We start from the raw sequence: 19,151 nt of genomic DNA on the forward strand, positions 1-19,151 counted from the left end.
GTCTTAAACCACTAGGCTTGGGGGAGGTTTGCTACAAATGAATAGATAACCAAAATGGAAAGAATCAGAATGTCTTAATGTACTCATTGGGAAACTTCTCCATATACAGGCATTTCCATTATGGTGCCGGTGTTTCTTGTTTTCCCTACTTCCAACAATCCTGCAACAAACATCCTACAGTAAATAGCAGTGCTTGAAATGTTCATTGCATTGGATACTTTTCTTTCATGTGGTTGGCTTTTCTTAAAATGTCTGGTGGTTTGTGCTTTGTGGTGCATGATTTATAGAAAAGACACAATATCTGGGTGTTTCTAAACTTTCAGGCTTGTCATGTGGCTCAACAAACATTCCCATTCTATTTTTCTGACACTCTTTACCAAATGCTCACTCCTTTTTTCCCCCATAGTAGGAAAAAACACTTAGTTTGGTTTTTAACAAAAATCAACAAGATGAGTCATGACTTTCTTCAACAATTAGTCCCTCTTTTGAGAACTCAGAGTTACCATCATGCTACCTTCAGTTCTTACTTGTTTTAAGAAAACTAGCACAAACAGCAAAGGTGATACTCCCTTGAAAATGCTTTCTGAGATTACACATCTGGATCTTTTACCGGTTTTCCAGAATTGCTTGGAGTAAAGAGGACATTGCATTGATTTCTTTCTACTCTCCACTGAGAAAACCCGTGTTTGGCAGTGTTTTATTATTTTTTTTCCTTCTTCTTCATCATGAAGGTGATTTCTAAATCTAAGTCTAATGCTATGCAGTTAATCTGATTTCAACAAAATTTGTTTGCTGCTTTCACATGCGACACATCAGAACTGATTGTCTGCCTGCTGTGGCATCAGAACGCCTTCATGCTAATTTCTTTCAAGCTCCGTGAGAACTAATGGTGACAACTCCCACCAGAATCAAGGGATTGTTTTGTCATTTTCAACATGCTTGCACTCCCACTAGGGTACTCTGGGAAGGACTCCACCATCCAATATGAAATAAAAATCCCAGTGAGGTTGGGGGAAAGCTGGATGCTTACCAGAGACTGAGAAGTGACAGTTCTGCCAATCAAGATAACAGTAAAAAGTAGTAAAAGTAAAAGCTAAAAATGACAATTTATTTGTTGTCTGACTAAGGGAGAGTATATATCTATGTCATCAATCCCTTTGATATATAAATATTAATGCTGTCATGTAACATCTGGGGCAACCAATAAAGACTGTACAAAGAGAAACACTAAAAAAAAATAGACAAATCAAAATGGGATTCTAAAAGGTATTTAAGTTATTCAAAGGATGTCAGAAAAAGAAAACTGAAACAAAAAACAGAAAACCAAAATAAATTGACAGAATTAAACCCTAACACATATGTATAGTCAACATGCATGTTTTAAAATACCAATCAAAAAAAGGGAGATGGACAGAGTGGGTTAAAAGAAGACCCAAACATGTACTAGTAAAAGAAACTCACTTCAAATATAATGAAATCATTTGTTTATGGACTTGGTAAACATTTACATAGGCGGTGTTCGCCCTTGCACCGGTGCCTGGTAGGGGCCAAGTTCATTCTGTCCTGAAGGGCAAATCATTACCTGCATTTGAATCTTCTATCAGGGAAAGCAAAGAAACGAATAAATGTGATTCAGAACTGCTTGAAGATGTTACCACGTTTGCCACATTCCAGACTTGCGATTTTCCTTTGGGCTAAATCTCTAGAAAGTCATTCAGTAAGAGAAGCCACCTCATCTGGTCAGGAAGGTCAAAGTCAATTAGGGAATTTAAAGGTTGCCTTGTGGCGCCACCTAATGGCCAAATGTTCAAACTGCTCTTCCTGAGTCCAGCCGCGGCAGAGCTAGGAAGGCACGGGCGGGGTGAATCCAAAGGGGGGAGCCGAGAAGCGAGGCGAGCTGGTTTCTTTTGTGGGATGTAAGACCAAGGGAGACCACGAGTGTCCAGTGTCAGTATAATCTACCGCCCAGCTCTGATTCTTCTGCCACGTGGCTGCCATACAGCCATTTTTATCAGGCGCTCGCTGAGTTTGCTAGTGGAAATGCAAAATGGCAAAACTGCATGGACAGAGTTGGCCATAAGAGCAAAATCCCCTGTGCCTTGGCCCTCTGACCTGGTATTCTAGGAAAGCATGCTTCCCACCCCTCTAAACTGTGCACAGAGCTGGGCAGGAAGCAACCGCCCAGGGCACCGGCTCCTCTGCAGGTGGAAGGAGCCCTGAACTAGAAAACTGGGCAGCGTGAGGACAGCTGTGCAGAATTATTTGTTAAAATAAAAGACTCGGGACTGCTCAAATGTCCATCAATGGGGGACTGAGGATGTGAGCTCTCATGTGTCTGGCAGAATGTCTGCAGCAGTAGCAGGTGATGCTTAAGGCTCAGTCTGGGGCCTGCAGCTCACTGGGACACAGGGGAGCAGGCCCGTGAACCCTGAGCTGGTTGCTGGGATGTCTTCTACTCCCCCAGGCTGGCTCTGTGCACCCAGCATTGTGTTCCTGGTGTCAGTGTCCGGCCCATGTTCCACCTTGTGCCTTGTGTGTGTGGAGTGTCTGGTTTGTCTGCCCTGGATTCTGTGTCTGGTGTGTGTGGTGTTGTGTACTGAACATTGTTTTCTGGTGTGTGTGTCAGGTACGTGTCACTAGCATGTTGTGCCTGGCATTGTGAATTCCTGGCACTTCCAGTGCTGCGTCAGGTGCTGTGTGCCCTGTGCGCAGACCCGGTATGTCTGCAGTATGTGTTCCCAGTCTGAGTGCATGGCGTTATGCGTCCAGCATTATGCACCCGTGCAAGGTGGCGTGCCAGACCTGGCCTTGTGTACCTGGCACCGGTGACCTTGCTGCGCACTGCAGTGCAGGCACATACCAGGACACAGCTCTAGCCATCCTGGAGGTGCCTGCAAATGCTCAGGGCCGCGTCCAGTGGGCTTGGGCTCGGCCGCCCCACCTGCCAACACTGCTCTGTCCCAGCATCCACTGGGGTTCACATTCCTGCCAACACTCTGCTCCCCTCCAGCTTAGCATCTTTGAGGAATCAGCCTCCCACCTCAAAGGTGCTCCATTCCTTTGGGGTAAAACCCTAAGGGACTTCTCAGTATTAGAGCAGCCCCCCCAGCAGGGGCTCCTGCAGGCCTTCTGTCCTGGGCCTGGGAAGGCTACAGACAGAGCCACATTCCTGGGGAGCTCTGAGGCCTTATTGGGTGCTGCTCTCCAAGCCAACATGTGTTGCTCCCCCACTCTATGTTGTCCCAAAACAACACCAATTACACCTCACATCTCCCCTCCATCTCTGCCGCCAGCCCCTTCTCTATGGGATAACAGAGTCTCTGGGGCCTGCACTCACAGGGTCTGAGGCAGGTCCCCGAGGGTAGTGTGTGACCCTGTACAAGCCCCAGGGGGAGTGTCTGCCTTACCTACACTCTGGGGGCCACTGTGTGTCCAGCTCAGTGGACAGTCTAGCCCCCAGGACAGCACCAAACCCTGCCCAGGCCAGGGACTCGCTGTGCTGGTGCGTCTCCTGCCGGCACAGGGCCTGAGGCACCCCCTCAGGTCTCCTACCAGCCCCAGCTCAGTCTCACACCCCAGGGGTCCTGCTCCACACACAGCCACCAGGTGGCAGGGCTCTCTGCTCAGTCCCCTGCCACCCTGTTAGCAGCTGAGACAGGGACACTGCCTGCGCTCCTGGGCTCCTGATCCCTCCCCACGTACCCATGTACCTGGGGCTGTAAATACTGAAGTCAGCATGTGACCCTGACCTCCATGCACACAGAAAGAAGGGGTGCCATTCAGGCAGGGAGCCTATAAAAATGTATAGAAAAGCACAAACCCAATTGGACACAGGCGCTTAGAAAACCTACGCGGTTTCCCTGTGTGTTCAGAGGATCTCAGAGGAAGGCCCTGACTGGGGCTGTGGAGTGGTTTCCTTTCAAATATGTTTTTAAATCAGGATTTTATTTCCCTGCTCGCCTCTAGTCTTCTTTCCCTGCCTCCACTCCTGGTGAGGGTGAGTGGGAAGGTGTCACTGAGCCCCATTTTGTGGGACACTGGACTAGAAGGAAGTAAACCAGAAGACCCTTCTGAGGGTCCAGGTTTCAACTCTAGCCCCAGGCAGACATCTGGCTCGGGCCAGGGAGCCCCGCACGCTGCAGGTCCCAGCCCCCAGGCTGTGCTGTCCTCCTGTCCTGCTCTGCTTTCGCCTTTGAAAGATTCCTCATAGGCTGATGCTGGTTTTCTTTCCAGTGCTGTTATCTGCTTATTTTCTTCTCACTCCTAAGGATCCAGAGGAAGCAGAACCTGTGTCAGGACCGCTCTCACCTCACCCGGACGGTGAGGTCCCGAGCCTGCCCTTCTCAGAAACGGGGAAACACTCACTTCCTTTCGCCCTGCCCCATGGCCCTGCTGAGCCCAGGAAGCAGGGCCTCTCAGCACAAAGCTGCCCTTGGCTTTAGAAGCCTATGGAAGGGGCCAGGTAAAGTGGAAGAAATCACAAAGAAGACAAATACCAGACGGTTTCTTCACTCATGCGTGGACTATAAAGAACAAAGTCCATGAATTAGCAAAACATAAGGAAAACCATTCTGAGACTGGTGAGAAAAGGATGGACACTAGAGTGAAGGGGGTGGGAGGGGTGGGTAAGGAGTCAATTGGATAGAAGGGAATGGTGTAGAACTTTGATCCTGGGCGCCATGTGGTATAGACATTTATGAAGGTATGAAGTTACATTCCTGAAAGCTCTGTGGTATTGTAAACCAATGGCAAAACTATTTTATTTTATTTTTTATTAGCTTTATTTCTTTTCTTACATCATCCTTCATTTTCATACAGTATTTGGTCTCTTCCTTCTGGTGTGGTCCCTGTAGTTCTGCCACCACCACATCACCTGTGAACCATCAGCTTTGTCCTCTTCTCTCCCCTGTCTTGCCTCCCTCCCCTGTTGTGTGCCTCAGATCTATGGTCAGCTTGCAAGGTGTATCTTTTTCCCAACCCTCCGTTCCACATGTAAGTGACATCACCTGATATTTATCTTTTTCTTTCTGACTTACTTCACTGAGCATCATCCCTTCCAGCTCCACCCATGTTGCTGTGAATGGCATGAGTTTATCTTTCTTGATCACTGAGTATACAATTCCTTTGTGTATATAAATGCATCACATCTTCTTGATCCACTCATCTGTTTGGGGGCATTTAGGTTGTTTCCATATCTTGGCTATTGTAAATAGTGCTGCAATAAACAGAGGAGTGCGAGTTTCCTTTTGAATAAGTGTTTTTGTGTCCTTTGGGTAGATCCCAGGAGTGGAATTGCTGGGTCGTATGGTAGCTCCATGGTGGATCCATTTGTAATGTTTTCAGGAAATGCCACAGAGTTTTAATGGCAAACCAGTTTTAAAAAGACACATCGAATGAAATTACCTGTTGCATTTTGCAGCTACTGAGTGTTCTGTGGTTTAGTTTAGAAGATCAAAGTCGACTAGTCACTCTTCAGGGGGAATATTCCTTGTGCCACACATGTCAGGAATGGAAGTTTGAAGAAACAGACTTTGCCATTTTTATAGTTACATTGAAAACTTTAGGTCAGGCTCTGAAAGTGTGTATTCTGAAGCAGAGTGAGTGGAAAGTGTCAAAAGGAGAGTGGAGTAGGCTGAGTGACTGTGACAAGATTGCCACCACCAGCCTTCTGGCCCCTGTGATTATCTGGGCTGAGGCTCAGCTCTTGTGAAGACAGGGGACACCAGCTGGCCTCTGGCCTCACAGCCTCATGCGAAGGGACAGAATGGGTCTTTGGAGAATTCCTTGTTTGTCTGAGAGTTCTCTGGGATGACTTGTTTGCTCTTTTCACATTCTGTGATGTACTAGCCTGGGTTGTTCCTTAATCTTTTCCTGCACTGACTAACAATTAGCTCATTTTTAATTCAGCACATTCTCATGAATGAGAGTGAGCTGAATATCAGCCATCAGTCTTTTGCGTTCCTGCTGTATGCCAGGCAGCACTGTGACCTTGGGATTCAGCTCGTTATTTTAGAACAAGCTTGATGTTGGTGTCTCTGTGGTTTGATGGGAAAACTAACAACTAACATTCAACTGCTATGATTCCAGAGTCTCTGTTGTACGGACAGCAGAGAAATCAGGGGATCATGGATGCCAAGAAGAAACTTGTTTCTCTCTAGTAGTTCATATAGGGAATGGACTTGAGCTCAGCCTTGAGTGGTCTAGGGACTTATCCATAGGGAAGGAAAGTTTTCCTTTCCAGGCAACAGGAGAAGTAGATGTCAAGGCTCAGGGCAGAAACAACCTGGTGTGTTACCAGGCCATTGTGGGTTCCATGCGGTATGTGGGAGTCCTGGGTGATGCTGGGGATGAGAGCAGATAAGATTAGAAAAAGGGGACAGAAGCCAGTTCCGGAAGTGTTTGGTAGGAGCTGTGACCTTGGAGGGGTTTAAATATTTGGGTGGCTTAATTGAGTTTCTGTCTTATGCACACTGATCTGTATGCGAATGGGGAAAGTTTGTGGGGATAACAACCTAAGAAATTGTGCCTCAATCCTGGGCCATGGTACTGATCTGGGAAGAAGATGAGGCAGGTGTGAAACAGGAGTGGAGCTCAGATGGGGCTCTAGGTCCCAAAAGAACTTGACTCCTGGTTAGTCAAAGAGAGGGAGGGGTGTGAATAGCATAGGGCTCTGAGCTCAGACTGGCTCTTCCATTCCCTGACTCTCCGTGGATTCATATATCTAATCACACACCTTCTGATATATCTAATCACACACCATCTTTTTGTCATGGGTGGGGGAAGAGGAACTTTTCCTAATTAAATAAAGATAACATTAATAATAACTTTGTAACAGCTTGTACTGAAGCCTTCCATTGGGAATGTAGTATGTCAACTTCAGGCTCATAAACTCATTAACTTGGAAATACTGTCCTATGAGCAGAGTGCCATATTCAGCCACTTAACATAATTTCAAAGTTTGACATTAATGAATGTATTCTGGAAGCAATTACTTAGTACTGGGTCAGATCCTATCACACAGGAAGAGTCAAGGGGAGAGGCGTGCATTAGGCATCAAAAGGGAGGAAGGCCTGTGCTTGGAGGCTTAGGTGTGCTTTCCTTAGTCCCTTCCAAGCTGTGATGTGCGGCTTATGATCCAGAGGGAATAGAGATGGTGCAAAATCAGGCCTTGCCTCCTGCATGCAGTAGAGGAAGCACAAAGGCCCTTAGCCTCCTCAGGGTTGGAAGTCTGAGCTTTTCAGGATTGTCTGTCCTAGGGTCCTTCCCAAGCCCTCTTTCTAGTGAGAAGATTCTTGCCTCAGGGACACCCCGATGCTGGTTCATCATAAGAGAAGAAATGCTGACAAAATCCAAGTGCAAATACACGCAGGGCATCTTGGCTGGCTATGCCTTTTAGTGATCAGCAGAACAGCTCGATGAGTCATTAGGAAATTACAGACTGAAGATTAGCTGAGAAAAGGCAGGAAATTGAATGAAGTCTGGTTGAGGGCACAGAAAGGCACTTTTCTAGCTGTCTATGCAGAAAGGTCTTTGAAGGGTGGCAAATCAGTGTGTTGGTGATGAAATTGGGCGCTGTGAGCATTACCTGCAAACAATCCAGGAAATGGAGGTAGCTCTCCAATTATGCCCCCTTCCTGGAGACCATTCTCACTTGCTGAATATTTGCCGCTGGCTCACCATCCAGATTCATGTATCCAGTCAAGTTAGAGTGGACAGAAAAGATTTGCACTTAGATGATTGCAGACCCAAGTGTTCAAATCAACCAGGTGTGTAAATACTGATGTGGGTCCTTATCTTGGTGCCCAAGGAAGGTGAACAGACTGGGATGTGTGCCCTATCTGATGCTAGCGACCCAGAAGGGAGCCCCGTCACTGCACTAGCATGTTCACCAGAGGGATCACATAAGGTGAGAACAAATCATGTATCGGATCCCAGAAGAAATTCTCTGCCAGTAAAGTAGCTGGAAGTGAGCAGGTTTCATGTGAGCCAAGATTATAGTAACACAGGTGCAACTGACTTTAAGTGTTATGTGTCCAGGACTTCTGCAAGGGGCCTTGTGACCATCTCTGTCCTAAGGCCAAGGTGGCTTCTCCAAAGACAGGGCACCTCTGACTCTGGCTTGCATTGAAGTTTGCATTGTGCTCTTTCTTCTGTGGCCATGCTTCCTCTATTTGACCAGAAACACATCTCTTAAGATGTGTCAAAGTCACAGCACGGTTCTGCCCATGTGAGTCTAACGAGTGTCTACTCTCCTCCTACTGTTGTCAGCTCCACCGCAGCCTCAGCAAAAGTTCTGAAGCTCTTGGGCTGGCTGTACCCATTCCTTCCACCCCCAGATTTGTTTTTAGTGAGCACTCTGCTCAGGGTGTAGATAATGAGCCAAGAACAATCACAGTATATTGCAGGAAGTTGTGGGGACCTGGCCCTACAAATCAGCCTAGAAAACCATGCCCCTTGGGGAAGGTGTATAAAGCAAAGATGGTATGTGCCACACCTAATGTGCCAGAACTATGCAGAGCTGGTTGGAAAGAGTCTGTGCACAACTGTGTGCACATGCAAGTGTGCATGTGTATGCAATTGGATGCAAGCGTGCAAGTGTGTGCATGCATGTGGTTGCATGTGGTGTGTGTACGAGACTGCAGAGGCAAAGGAAGCTTGAGACAAGTGTCTCTGTGGCCATAAGTATCAGGATTATAGAGGTTTGGAAGTGGGATCCTTGAGGTCACACTTCTGCCTTACCTAGAAGACCAAGGGTACAAACACCTGACCGTGGTGCAGCTGTCATCAACTGAGAATCTTAAGACTCACCAGTCCACTGAATCCCAAATCCCCTGTGTATTTTGGGGATGCAGATTCTAGGAGGGGCATCAGCTGCTTTGCAAGGTGGGGTTCCCTCTGCTGCTCTCTCTCAGATGAGTTCTGCACGGGCTGCTGAGCAGGGTGATTGGGGTTGCATCAATGAGCACATTCATTCGAGTCTGCCAATGCGAGCTGAACTGATTCCAATTTTGTTAAGGAAGCTGAAGATAACTTGAAGTCTTATTGAACTGAATCCTTTTCTCAACTGGAGAACATTTAAGTAGATTACAATTTGATATTCTTGGCCATTTTCTGTTGGATGGCAGCAGGATTGGAGGGAGTGAGTAGCAGAGTCACTTCATGGTGGGCGGGGGGATGGCTTGTTTCCATCTCATGCAAAGTTCCATGGCTTTTGAAATCTGATTAAGCAAGGTGTAAATGAAGCATTGGCACGCGTTCAATGCAACAACACCCCTTTGTAAATCTATTATGCACGAGGAGCTGAGCTGTGTTCTTAGGATACAGAGCGGAGGGAGGAACTGCCATCATCAAAACACTGGCAATCAGGGAAAGGGTGAGTCTGACAATATGGGAACACAAAAGACAGCAGTTCATACTTCCAGAGAGTCTATGGATTTGAGGAAAGCTGTAGGAAAGAGGCAGTCCTTGAAGCTTGAGGCAAACCAGGACAGAGGGGCCAGACTCCTGGAGCTTGCTTGGGCAGCTAGAGGCTGGCATTAACCCTGGAAGACAGGTTGTCTGATGGAAGCTGTGGGATATGAAGGTAGATAGGTTGCTGGTGCTCAAGAGGCTCAGTGCTTGAACCTGGATGGAGGGTAGAAGGAGAAAGAATGTAGTTCCTGTGGCAGAAATAGACTTCTGTAGGAGCAACAGCAGCAAGAGGCGGGGAGCAGGTCAGCTTTCATTGCGGGTGTCAGGGGCTGTGAAGACAGCAAGAGGTTGAGCCTGACCTTGGCTGTGCAGAGGAGAGGAAAGCCAGACCTGATGGATGTTTCTGGGACAGAGCAGAGGAAAGGAGTTGGGGCTCCCACCTTGATGGCAGGCTTGCACCTCCTGAGACAGGGCACTGGCAGAGGCAGCTGGTTTGGGAAACTAGATGTTCTCATTCACTTTTTTCACATTTAATTTTAGAATCACTAGACTTACAGAAACATTACAAAAATAGACAGGAAAAAATTCCCACTTTGCCCAACTTCCCCTAATTGTTGATAATTGTACAATAATTGTATAGCAAGGAACATCGATAGAATACTATGAATGGAGCTACAGCTTTATTCAAATCTTACCAACAAAATGCTTGGGTTGAGTTCTCCAAGTTAAGGAGAGGACGGAAGGAACTGAGATCTCAGGGGAACAACAATGTGGACTTTGCTATCTCTTATCATCATTGCTCTGCTCTTTTTGGTTGGTATTTTTTCATTCTCCTTGATGACACGTATTTTAGGTTCATATATATAAATGTTTTAGCTTACACATATTTTATCATATAAATGTATAAGCATATGTTTACACACAAACATATATACATATACAAACATATATATGAATAATATATATTTATATATATGAAATTGACCACTGACAACCTAGGGTTCAGGGTTGTCAACTCCTGCAGTCAAAAATCCACATATAATAACTGTTAAGCCCCCTACCCCAAACTTAACTACCAATAACCTGTTGCTGACCAATCCTTACTGATAACATGAACAGTTAGTGCACACAGATTTTGTGTGTTATCTGTCTTATAGACTGTTTTCTTACAACAAAGTAAGCCAGAGAAAAGAAAAATATTATTTAAAAAGTCACAAGGAAGAGAAAATACATTCCCAGTTCTGGAATGTTATTTATTCTCCTGCTGTAAGATGCCTTGACTGTTGGTCAGTGCCTGCATCAATATTATTGTCCACGATACAAAAGACTGTAGATGTTGTAGGTCTAACAGTTGACCTCAGAAATAAAAAGGTAATGTAAAGAAGAAATTCCTTTTTATTGACAGGTATAACAATTCAAGTATTGATAATATGTATTGAAAAAATCTGCATGGAAGTGGACCATGAAGTCAAACCCACATGGCTCAAGGGTCAGCTGTAAGGATACAAGAGTGAAGACCTCTCCTCCGGTCTACTGTCTCAATTGTTATTTAATTGCAGGTTAAATGCTCTCCGTTGTAAAAACTGCCTTCTCTGTGTCAGCTATCTTAAGAGCACTTCCTAGGACTCCACCCAGCACTGTCTGCTCCGCAACAACCCACAAGCAAGGGCACTCCATGGAGCAGGCAAGGGCACCCCATGGAGTGAGCCCTGCAGGCTGAGCACACCCACCCAGCACCCAGCACCTAGCACCCTGCACCAGTGCTGCTCCTGACACCTCCTGCACCAGCACCTCATTTCACTTCCTGCTTTTCCCTTCTGGCTGCTTCTTTTGGTTTCTCTGTTTTTCTGGATGCTGACATCTTATGCTCTTTTCCTTTCTCTGGGGATTTTGAAGGAGATGTTTCTTTATGCTGTTAGTGGATGCCTTGATGTTCATGGAACTCTGGAACTCTTCTGCAAGTTCTTATCAATGGTCATCATGAGGCCCCATCCAGTGGACTCCTGTGGTCCTCATTGCCCTCAGCCTCTGAGCAGCTTTTGGGAGGGTGGGCCACATCTGTCCTCCTGGCAAACTCTTCCAAGGCACTTTCCATGACACTGCAGGTGCACTGTTCCCCTTACCTGTCCCCTCCTGTACTCTGTATGAGGGTTTGCCTTGGGCCTTGGATCTGGGATGATTCCTTGTCTCTTTCCAAATCTTTTCTAGGTGATCTTCTTCATCTGTATTGTTCTAAGAACTAGCTCCAATGCACACCTGTAGTTGCTACCTCTCTTCTAAGTTCCAGACTTGTGTGTGACTACCCTCTGGAAAGTTTGACTTGGATGTCCCACGAGGGACCAAAACCTAGCAACATTTGGGATCTCCACTGCTCTCCTGGCCCACACCCCATGTAACCATTCTTCCCACCCCCCCTTCCCTTACTCTCCCACAACCAAGTCATCATCAGTCACGTAGATGCAAACAAAATATGTATCACTCATTCATGTCTCCCTGATTCCCTGTCACCCACCAATAGCTCCTGTCCCAACAATTGCAAAAGCCTTTTAAGTGATCTCATCCACTTTCCTACCCATCCCTCAACTGAGGGGGTGGTGTGGGCTTTTGTAACTGTAAGTCAAATCACGTCACTTCTTTGCTTAAGAAAACAGATGCTCTCCATCCACTGCCGGTGGGAATGCAAAATGTTACAGAACATAATGCAGGACAATTGGGAGTGTCTATCAAAATGGCAAATGCACCTAACACTTGGTTCAGCAGTTCCTCCTGGGTATTTGTCTTTTGCATGTGTTTGCACACATGGGAAGTGACATATACACAAGCGTATTCTCAGAGGCTTTGAAATTGCAAAATGTTGTGAACTGAACTCAATAGCCCAGCAAAAGGAGACTAGATAAATAAGCTAGGGTACAGCCTCACAATAGAATATTCTGAAGCAGTGGGGAAAAAAAATTAGAAGAAGCTCCTCATATGATGCTATGAAGATAGCTCTAGAAAGTACTGTTACATGAAAAAAGGAAGTTGGCAATAGTATTTTAAATCATACTTCATTGATTTCACACCTGTTATTGTTGATGGGAGGTACAGATTTACATCTCAACATGTGCACAAGCTTCACTCACACAACAGAGATCTAGTGTCACTACACTGTCACATTATCCCCCCCATTCCCTTCTCTGCCACATCCTCTCCCCTGCTAGCACTTAAATTTTCAGTGTCAAAGAGTAATTTTTGCTGTGTTTCATCACTTTGTTTTCTTTGGCCATTTAAGTTGTGGTATATACATTCATCCATACTGCTTAGCAATTAAAAATAGGTGAAATCGTGCCCTTTGGGAAAATATGGATGGAATTTCATATTATTTCATAGTATGTCATCTTTTATAAAAGAAAGAGGCAGGAAAAATAATTTTTATCTCCTTGAGGACAAGAGTGATGGGGTAGACAGTGTTTTAATGTGATTTTGAGCCTTTTTGAATATATTACCAATACACAAATACACACATACATATTTGAATGACTCTCCTGTATTTTGTGTAGATTCACACCCCTTATCACAGGCTATGAGAGCTGTTTAATCAAGTGTTCACCTCCCTCTGCACCCTCCATTTGGCTGGACCCCTGCTTCACTGCTAAGTGACTTGGTCTGTGTTCAGTTCCTAGCCAGTGTCAAGTCCTTTGCAGCTTCAGCCCTACCTAGAACACACATCACCTTTCTCCTTAGGCAACACCCATGCCACCCCTTCAGAAGGGACCTTATTGACCAAGTCATACACAGGCGTTTGTATTTCTCTGTGCTTCCCACCCTGTATGCTATGTTCACCAAAACTTTTCACACCTGTACACTTTGTAATTCCCACTTCCATGTTAGTTTCTTGCAGGCTTATCTCCTTTGTTGGGGGCTTGCGGCCCTAAAGGGAGCTGGAGTTTTTGGAGGAGACTTGTTTACTCTGCATTTGGAGTTCCAGGACGTTAGAAGTTCTGCAAACAGAACTTCTTCCCAGAATTGACTCCTGTTCTCTGAGGACATGCTGACTTCTGCACATGTTCCTCACTAAGCAGGAAAACTTGTTTTCAGCAGTAACTTATTAATCTGTATAGGACCTCCCTGGTGGCACAAGGAGTTAAGACGCAATCTACGAAGCTAACCACAGCCACTGCAGCATGAGTTCGATCCCTGGCCAGGGAGGTGACCCACATGGCGCAATAGACCTCTCCTGACTCATCCGCTGCTCCCCTCAGCAGTGTATTTCAGTAAATCTGCCTGTTCTGCTCCCCACTCTGTCTCTGGTGAATCCTCTCACCCCACACCTCTGGCCTGTACCCCAGTTCTTGTATGCATAAATAAATAAATCTTTTAAAAATCTGTATAAGCAAAAACACAATTGCATGCTATTTTCTTGTTCCTTTGTTCATGTCTTTAACAAAAGTTTGGGCTGGGAGAGTGAATGGCAGAGCTGCTCTTAATGGCAGTCTCCCCAGCCTCCCTCTATTGCAAATTTATTTAGACTCTGAGACTTCATTAATGGCAGAGAACTTTGTAGGCTGTCCTGTCTGCAGCACTACGTTACTACTCAGTCAGTACAAGAGAATAGATATCATTTATTTTTCTTCAAAATCCTAGGCATTCAGTATACTTCTTGAATAAATTAAAGAATATGCTTAATCCTATGCCTATCTGATCAAAAATTTTTAGCAAAGTTATGAAAAAATTCTTTCTCATATTTAATAAAGAATTTTGTTCACCATTGCCTCTTTCGGTCTTCCAACCGAACCCTCTTTTTAAAAGTGTATATTTGAGGGCCTCCCCCATGGCGCAGCAGTTGAGCGCTGGGTTGCGAAGCTGCCTGCAGCCTCTGCAGCACTGGTTTGATCCCCGGCCACCAGGCGAGGGTCCCACATGGTGCGCAGACCTCTCCTGCCGCCCGCTGCTCCTCTCAGCAGTGTGTTTCCTCAGTCTGCCTGCTCTGTTCTCCGCACAACTCTGGTGAATTCTCTCACCTTCCCGCGCTTCTGACTGTTCCCAGTGCTTGTATAAATAAATAAATAAATGGTTTTTTTAAAATAAATAAATAAATAAAAGTGTATATTTGATAATATTTGAAGTTCATTTTTCAAAAAAGAATTTTGGGTTTTGCATGTACCGTTGTTAGCCTATGTATAACATTTATTTATATCCAAATCCATATGTTCAAACTCTTTCAATGTTCAAATGCCAACTATTCTGTGCCTTTCTAATTTTTATTTTTACGTTTCTCTTGCTCTGCTAGAATATAGCTTCTAAGATTTTTCACTCCCAGCATATATGCAAGTGGTGCACTTTCAGAGGCCTTATAATGTTACCTTATTGCATGATCCACACATTGTCTGACTTAGCAGACATTGCAAGGCACCCCTCACACTGGCTGGCAAGACACCACCAGAGCCTGAAGTCAACCAGGCTTTCATTTCTATGTACCAAGGCTGAATTTTTAAAAACCTGATTCCTTACAGCTTTTCACTTTTTTCTTGTTAGAATTCAAGATGTTATAGAGCCTTTTCTTTTTTAAAGATTTATTTTTATTTATTTATGCATACAAGAACTGGGGAACAGACCAGAAGTGCAGGGGTGAAAGGATTCAACAGAGACCGAGTGGGGAACAGAACAGGCAGACTGACTGAAATACACTGCTGAGGGAAGCAGTGGACGAGTCAGAGAGGTCTGCTGCACCATGTGGGTAGCTCTCTGGACAGAAATTGAACTCAGGCCACAGTGGCTGGTGATAGCTTGATAGCATGAGACTTAATCCCTGCACTACCAGGGAGGCTCCCTTATAGAGTTTCTACATTGCTCATTTTTCATTAATTTTGTTTGGCAGAAAGTGAGCCTATCATAATACTAAGAAATACCATTTTAACTAGTATGGTAGGGGAAATCTATTATTATATTATCTCTTCCCTCTCTCCTTGCTCCCTCCCTCCCTCCTTCCTTCCTCAGAACTCAGACTGCATCTTCTCCCTCTCACTGTCCCAAAGGAAGAGAGAGAAGAACATCACCACTGCCAAAGAGCTGTTGCAACAGCAATATTCAGACCAGCTTCAAGTTCAGGACAGATAGCTGCTCTGCCTCCTGGTGGTTTCCTGCTCTGCACATCCAGAGAAACTTCTCTAGTAAAGAATTATAGAAATGGGCCTCCCCTGGTGGCGCAGGCAGTTGAGCGCTACGCTGTGAAGCTGTCCTCAGCCTCCGCAGCACCGGTTCGATCCCAGCCAGCCTGCGAGGGTCGCACATGGTGCAGCAGACCTCTCCTGTCTCGCCTGCTGCTCCCCTCAGGAGTGTATTTCCTCAGTCTGCCTGTTCTGTTCCCCACTCTGTCTCTGGTGAATCCTCTCACCCTCCCGCACATCTGGTCTGTACCCCAGCTCTTGTACACATAAATAAATAAATATTTAAAAAACATTATAGAAATGATCTCTGAATGTCTAGTCTGAGGGGGATATCTATTATTAAGTTTTCTTTTTAAAGAGTTAATTTTATAGGATTTGAAAAAAGCATTAGCAATAAAATTATTGTTTAAATTCAGTCTAAGAATCAATGTCTTGCAACTAAGTTGCCTTCCTAAAAATGGGGATATGGCATCTTCTATGTGATTCCCAGGAATTGATCTCATTTTAATTCTCATGGTGTCCTCATGAGTTTATAACAGGTAAAAAAGAAAAAAAAAAGGGCAACATGCAAGAACAGATGGGTCACATAATCATATAAAGGTAGGCTTGAACTAATCATAAATGTGTACTGAAAACTCTGGGACAACCACTAAAAATACATTAAAAAGAAATATAACTGATATACTTAGAGAGAAAAAATTAAAATATAGAAAATATTCAAGTAACCATTGGGCCACATTATACATCAATAGTATAAATATACCAATTGAAAGACAAAGAGTATCAGGATGGATCAAAAAAGAAGGCCCAACTATATGTCAACAAAAAATCCACTTTGGATATAAAGACATGGGTGAACTAAATGTAAAGGGCTGGAGAAACATCTCTCATGCTAATGCCAATCCAAAAAAAAAAAAAAGACTGGAGAAGCTATATTAATTTCAGATAAGGCAGCCTTTAGAGCAAAGATAGTTATTAGGAATAAAAAGGCATTACATAACTATAAAGGGATTAATTCACCAAGAAAACAACACAGTCCTTTGGTGTCAAACCACATGAGGCAAAATCTAATAGAACAACAAGGAGAAATAGATGAATCCACTATTGTCATTGGAGACTTCAACACCCCTCTATCATTAATTGGCAGATCCAGCAGGCAGAAAATCAGTAAAGACATAGTTGAACTCAACAACCTCATCAATCAGCTGGATCTAATTGACACTGATAGAATACTTCACCCAAGCACAGCAGAATACACAATCTCTTCAAGCTTACACAGAGTATTTGCCAAGATAGACCTTTTCTGGGCCATAAGATACACCTTAACAAATTTAAAGAAATAAATGAAAACAAAGTGATAAAGTAAGTATATTCTCTTTTTACAAAACTGAATCAATTAAGGGATCTAGGTGCCCAGCATCATTCTTCGGTGACATCAAAAAAGTGAAATGCAGCCATAATGTGCTTCCTGGTGAAAGGTCATAACCTGACCTATCTTCCTGCTAAAGAGATTGAACTTGAATCTGACTAAGCCTCTGGATCCAGCTGTTTTCAGAAAATAGGGCAGGGACACATGCCGAGCTATACAATGAGTTTGAAATTCAGGCAATGGGAAATGCTACAGGTAAAAGAGCCAAATTCTTCAATAGTTAAACTGTGAGGAAAAGTGGGGTATAGGGAGAGGAATCTCTAGATTGAAAACAAATTAAATAACATAGCAAGTTTGCAAAATAGGCATGGTGATACTCTCACGCCTAACAGTACTTTGATTGCAACACCATGAAGAGGAGCAAGGAAGTACCTGTTACTGCTGTCATCTCAGGCTGTGGTTTGGATGAGGCACGAAAGAAAGGCCTTTTGGGGTTATTGCAAAGTTGAGTTTCTTGACCAAGGGCATTTGCCTCCTCATCACAATTTTATAAGCTCTGCATGTGAGTTGGTTTGATTTCTTGGTTCATAGTAAATTAGAAAGATAAATAGTATATAAATGGATTCAATGAGAAGGAGCTCATGAGGATTTGTCAAGGAATGTGAAGTCAGCAACTACACACAGAGGAGGAGTGATGTTGCCTGTTGCCTCTGTACATTTCTGTGCAGACTCGCCCTCCCTGGGTATCAGCAAGTATGCCCCATACTGTTAGTTTCTGCAGCCCCTACTGTTAGTTTGTCTGAATGTCCAGTTCTAATGTTAACTGTCATAGTCCGTCTGGAGAGGGGGCAGCAGAGGGGATCTGATTGGAGTTAGTCAGTCAGCCCAGGGACTGTCCCTGGAGTAGGTGTCCAGCAACTGAGCAAAGACAGAGATGGGCATGGCAGAGCTGTCCTGTTTTGAGCTATCTAGGGGACAGAGTGCATGAGAAGGGAGGAAGAACATGGAGGGAGTTCTGGTCATTTCCAACATGATTTGTGTCTCTTGAGAGTGTTTTTGAGTTATCTTGCCTTGTGAGATTCTGATTTTCCTCTCCATATTTTTAAATTAAAATTTCCTCTCTCAGGGCCTCCCTGGTGGTGCAAAGGGTTAAGTTGCAGCACCATGAAGCTATCTGCAGCCACTGCAGCACCAGTTCTATCCCTGGCCAGGGAGCTACCCACACGGCACAGCAGACCTCTCCTTACTCACCCACTGCTATCCTCAGCAGTATACTTTGGTCAATCTGCCTGTTCTGTTCCCCACTCTGTCGCTGGTGAATCCTCTCACCTCCCTCACCTCTGACCTGTACCCCAGTTCTTATATGCATAAATAAATCTTAAAAACAAACAAAAATTTCCCCCTCTAAATTTTACTCTCTTATTAAACTTACTCTCTTATTAAAAACTTCCAAATCAAGGGCTCTAAAAACCAACAGGTCATAAAGTCTGAGTATCCTTAGTCAATTTGAGAAAAACCCTTTTCTTATCCTTATTCTATGCTCACTGTCCAAATAATTCCTTATACCAAGGAAGTGTTAGTCCCTAAGTAGTACCCAGTCTCCTTAAAAAGGAAAAGTAAAAAATTAACCTCAATTTGAAATTTGAACTGTTTTGGTGCTTCTTACTTTTTTCTTTTTTTTTTTTTTTTGCAAGTTTTTCTTTTTTTTTTTTTAATATTAAATTTTATTTTTATATTCCCCCATACAATTGCAAATGCCCCATTCTGACCCCAATCCTTCCCCTCCTGCCCCCCACCCCCCAAAAAGTGTCTCTGGTTCATAGTTTTTTGTTGATTTTTGATTTTCACTTTCTTATATTCATTTTCCTGGTCCCTTATTTAAGTTTTCTAGATTCCTGCTATGAGTGAGACCATCCGGTATTTTTCTTTTTCTTTTTGGCTTATTTCGCTGAGCATGATCCCTTCCAGTGCCATCCATGTTGCTGCAAATTGCATGTGTTTATCTTTTTTGAATGCTGAGTAATATTCCATGGTATATATGTACCACATGTTCTTGATCCAGTCATCTATTTTTGGGCATTTGGGTTGTTTCCAAAGCTTAGCTATTGTAAACAGTGCTGCTATAAACATAGGAGTGCAGGTGCTCTTTGGAATTGATGTTTCTGTGTCCTTTGGGTAAATACCTAGGAGTGGAATTGCTGGATCATATGGAAGCTCTATGTTTA

The 19,151-nt window shown here is 44.3% G+C and overlaps 1 pseudogene; it reads right to left on the bottom strand.

The window, feature by feature from the left end:
• Positions 1-15,388: 15,388 nt before the first annotated feature.
• LOC119245435 (small nucleolar RNA U3) lies at positions 15,389-15,590 on the bottom strand (annotated as a pseudogene).
• Positions 15,591-19,151: the final 3,561 nt, after the last annotated feature.

The sequence above is a fragment of the Talpa occidentalis genome, unplaced genomic scaffold, assembly GCF_014898055.3.
Source record: "Talpa occidentalis isolate TD23 unplaced genomic scaffold, MPIMG_talOcc4v2.1 talOcc4.14, whole genome shotgun sequence".
Classification (NCBI taxonomy): Eukaryota; Metazoa; Chordata; class Mammalia; order Eulipotyphla; family Talpidae; genus Talpa; species Talpa occidentalis.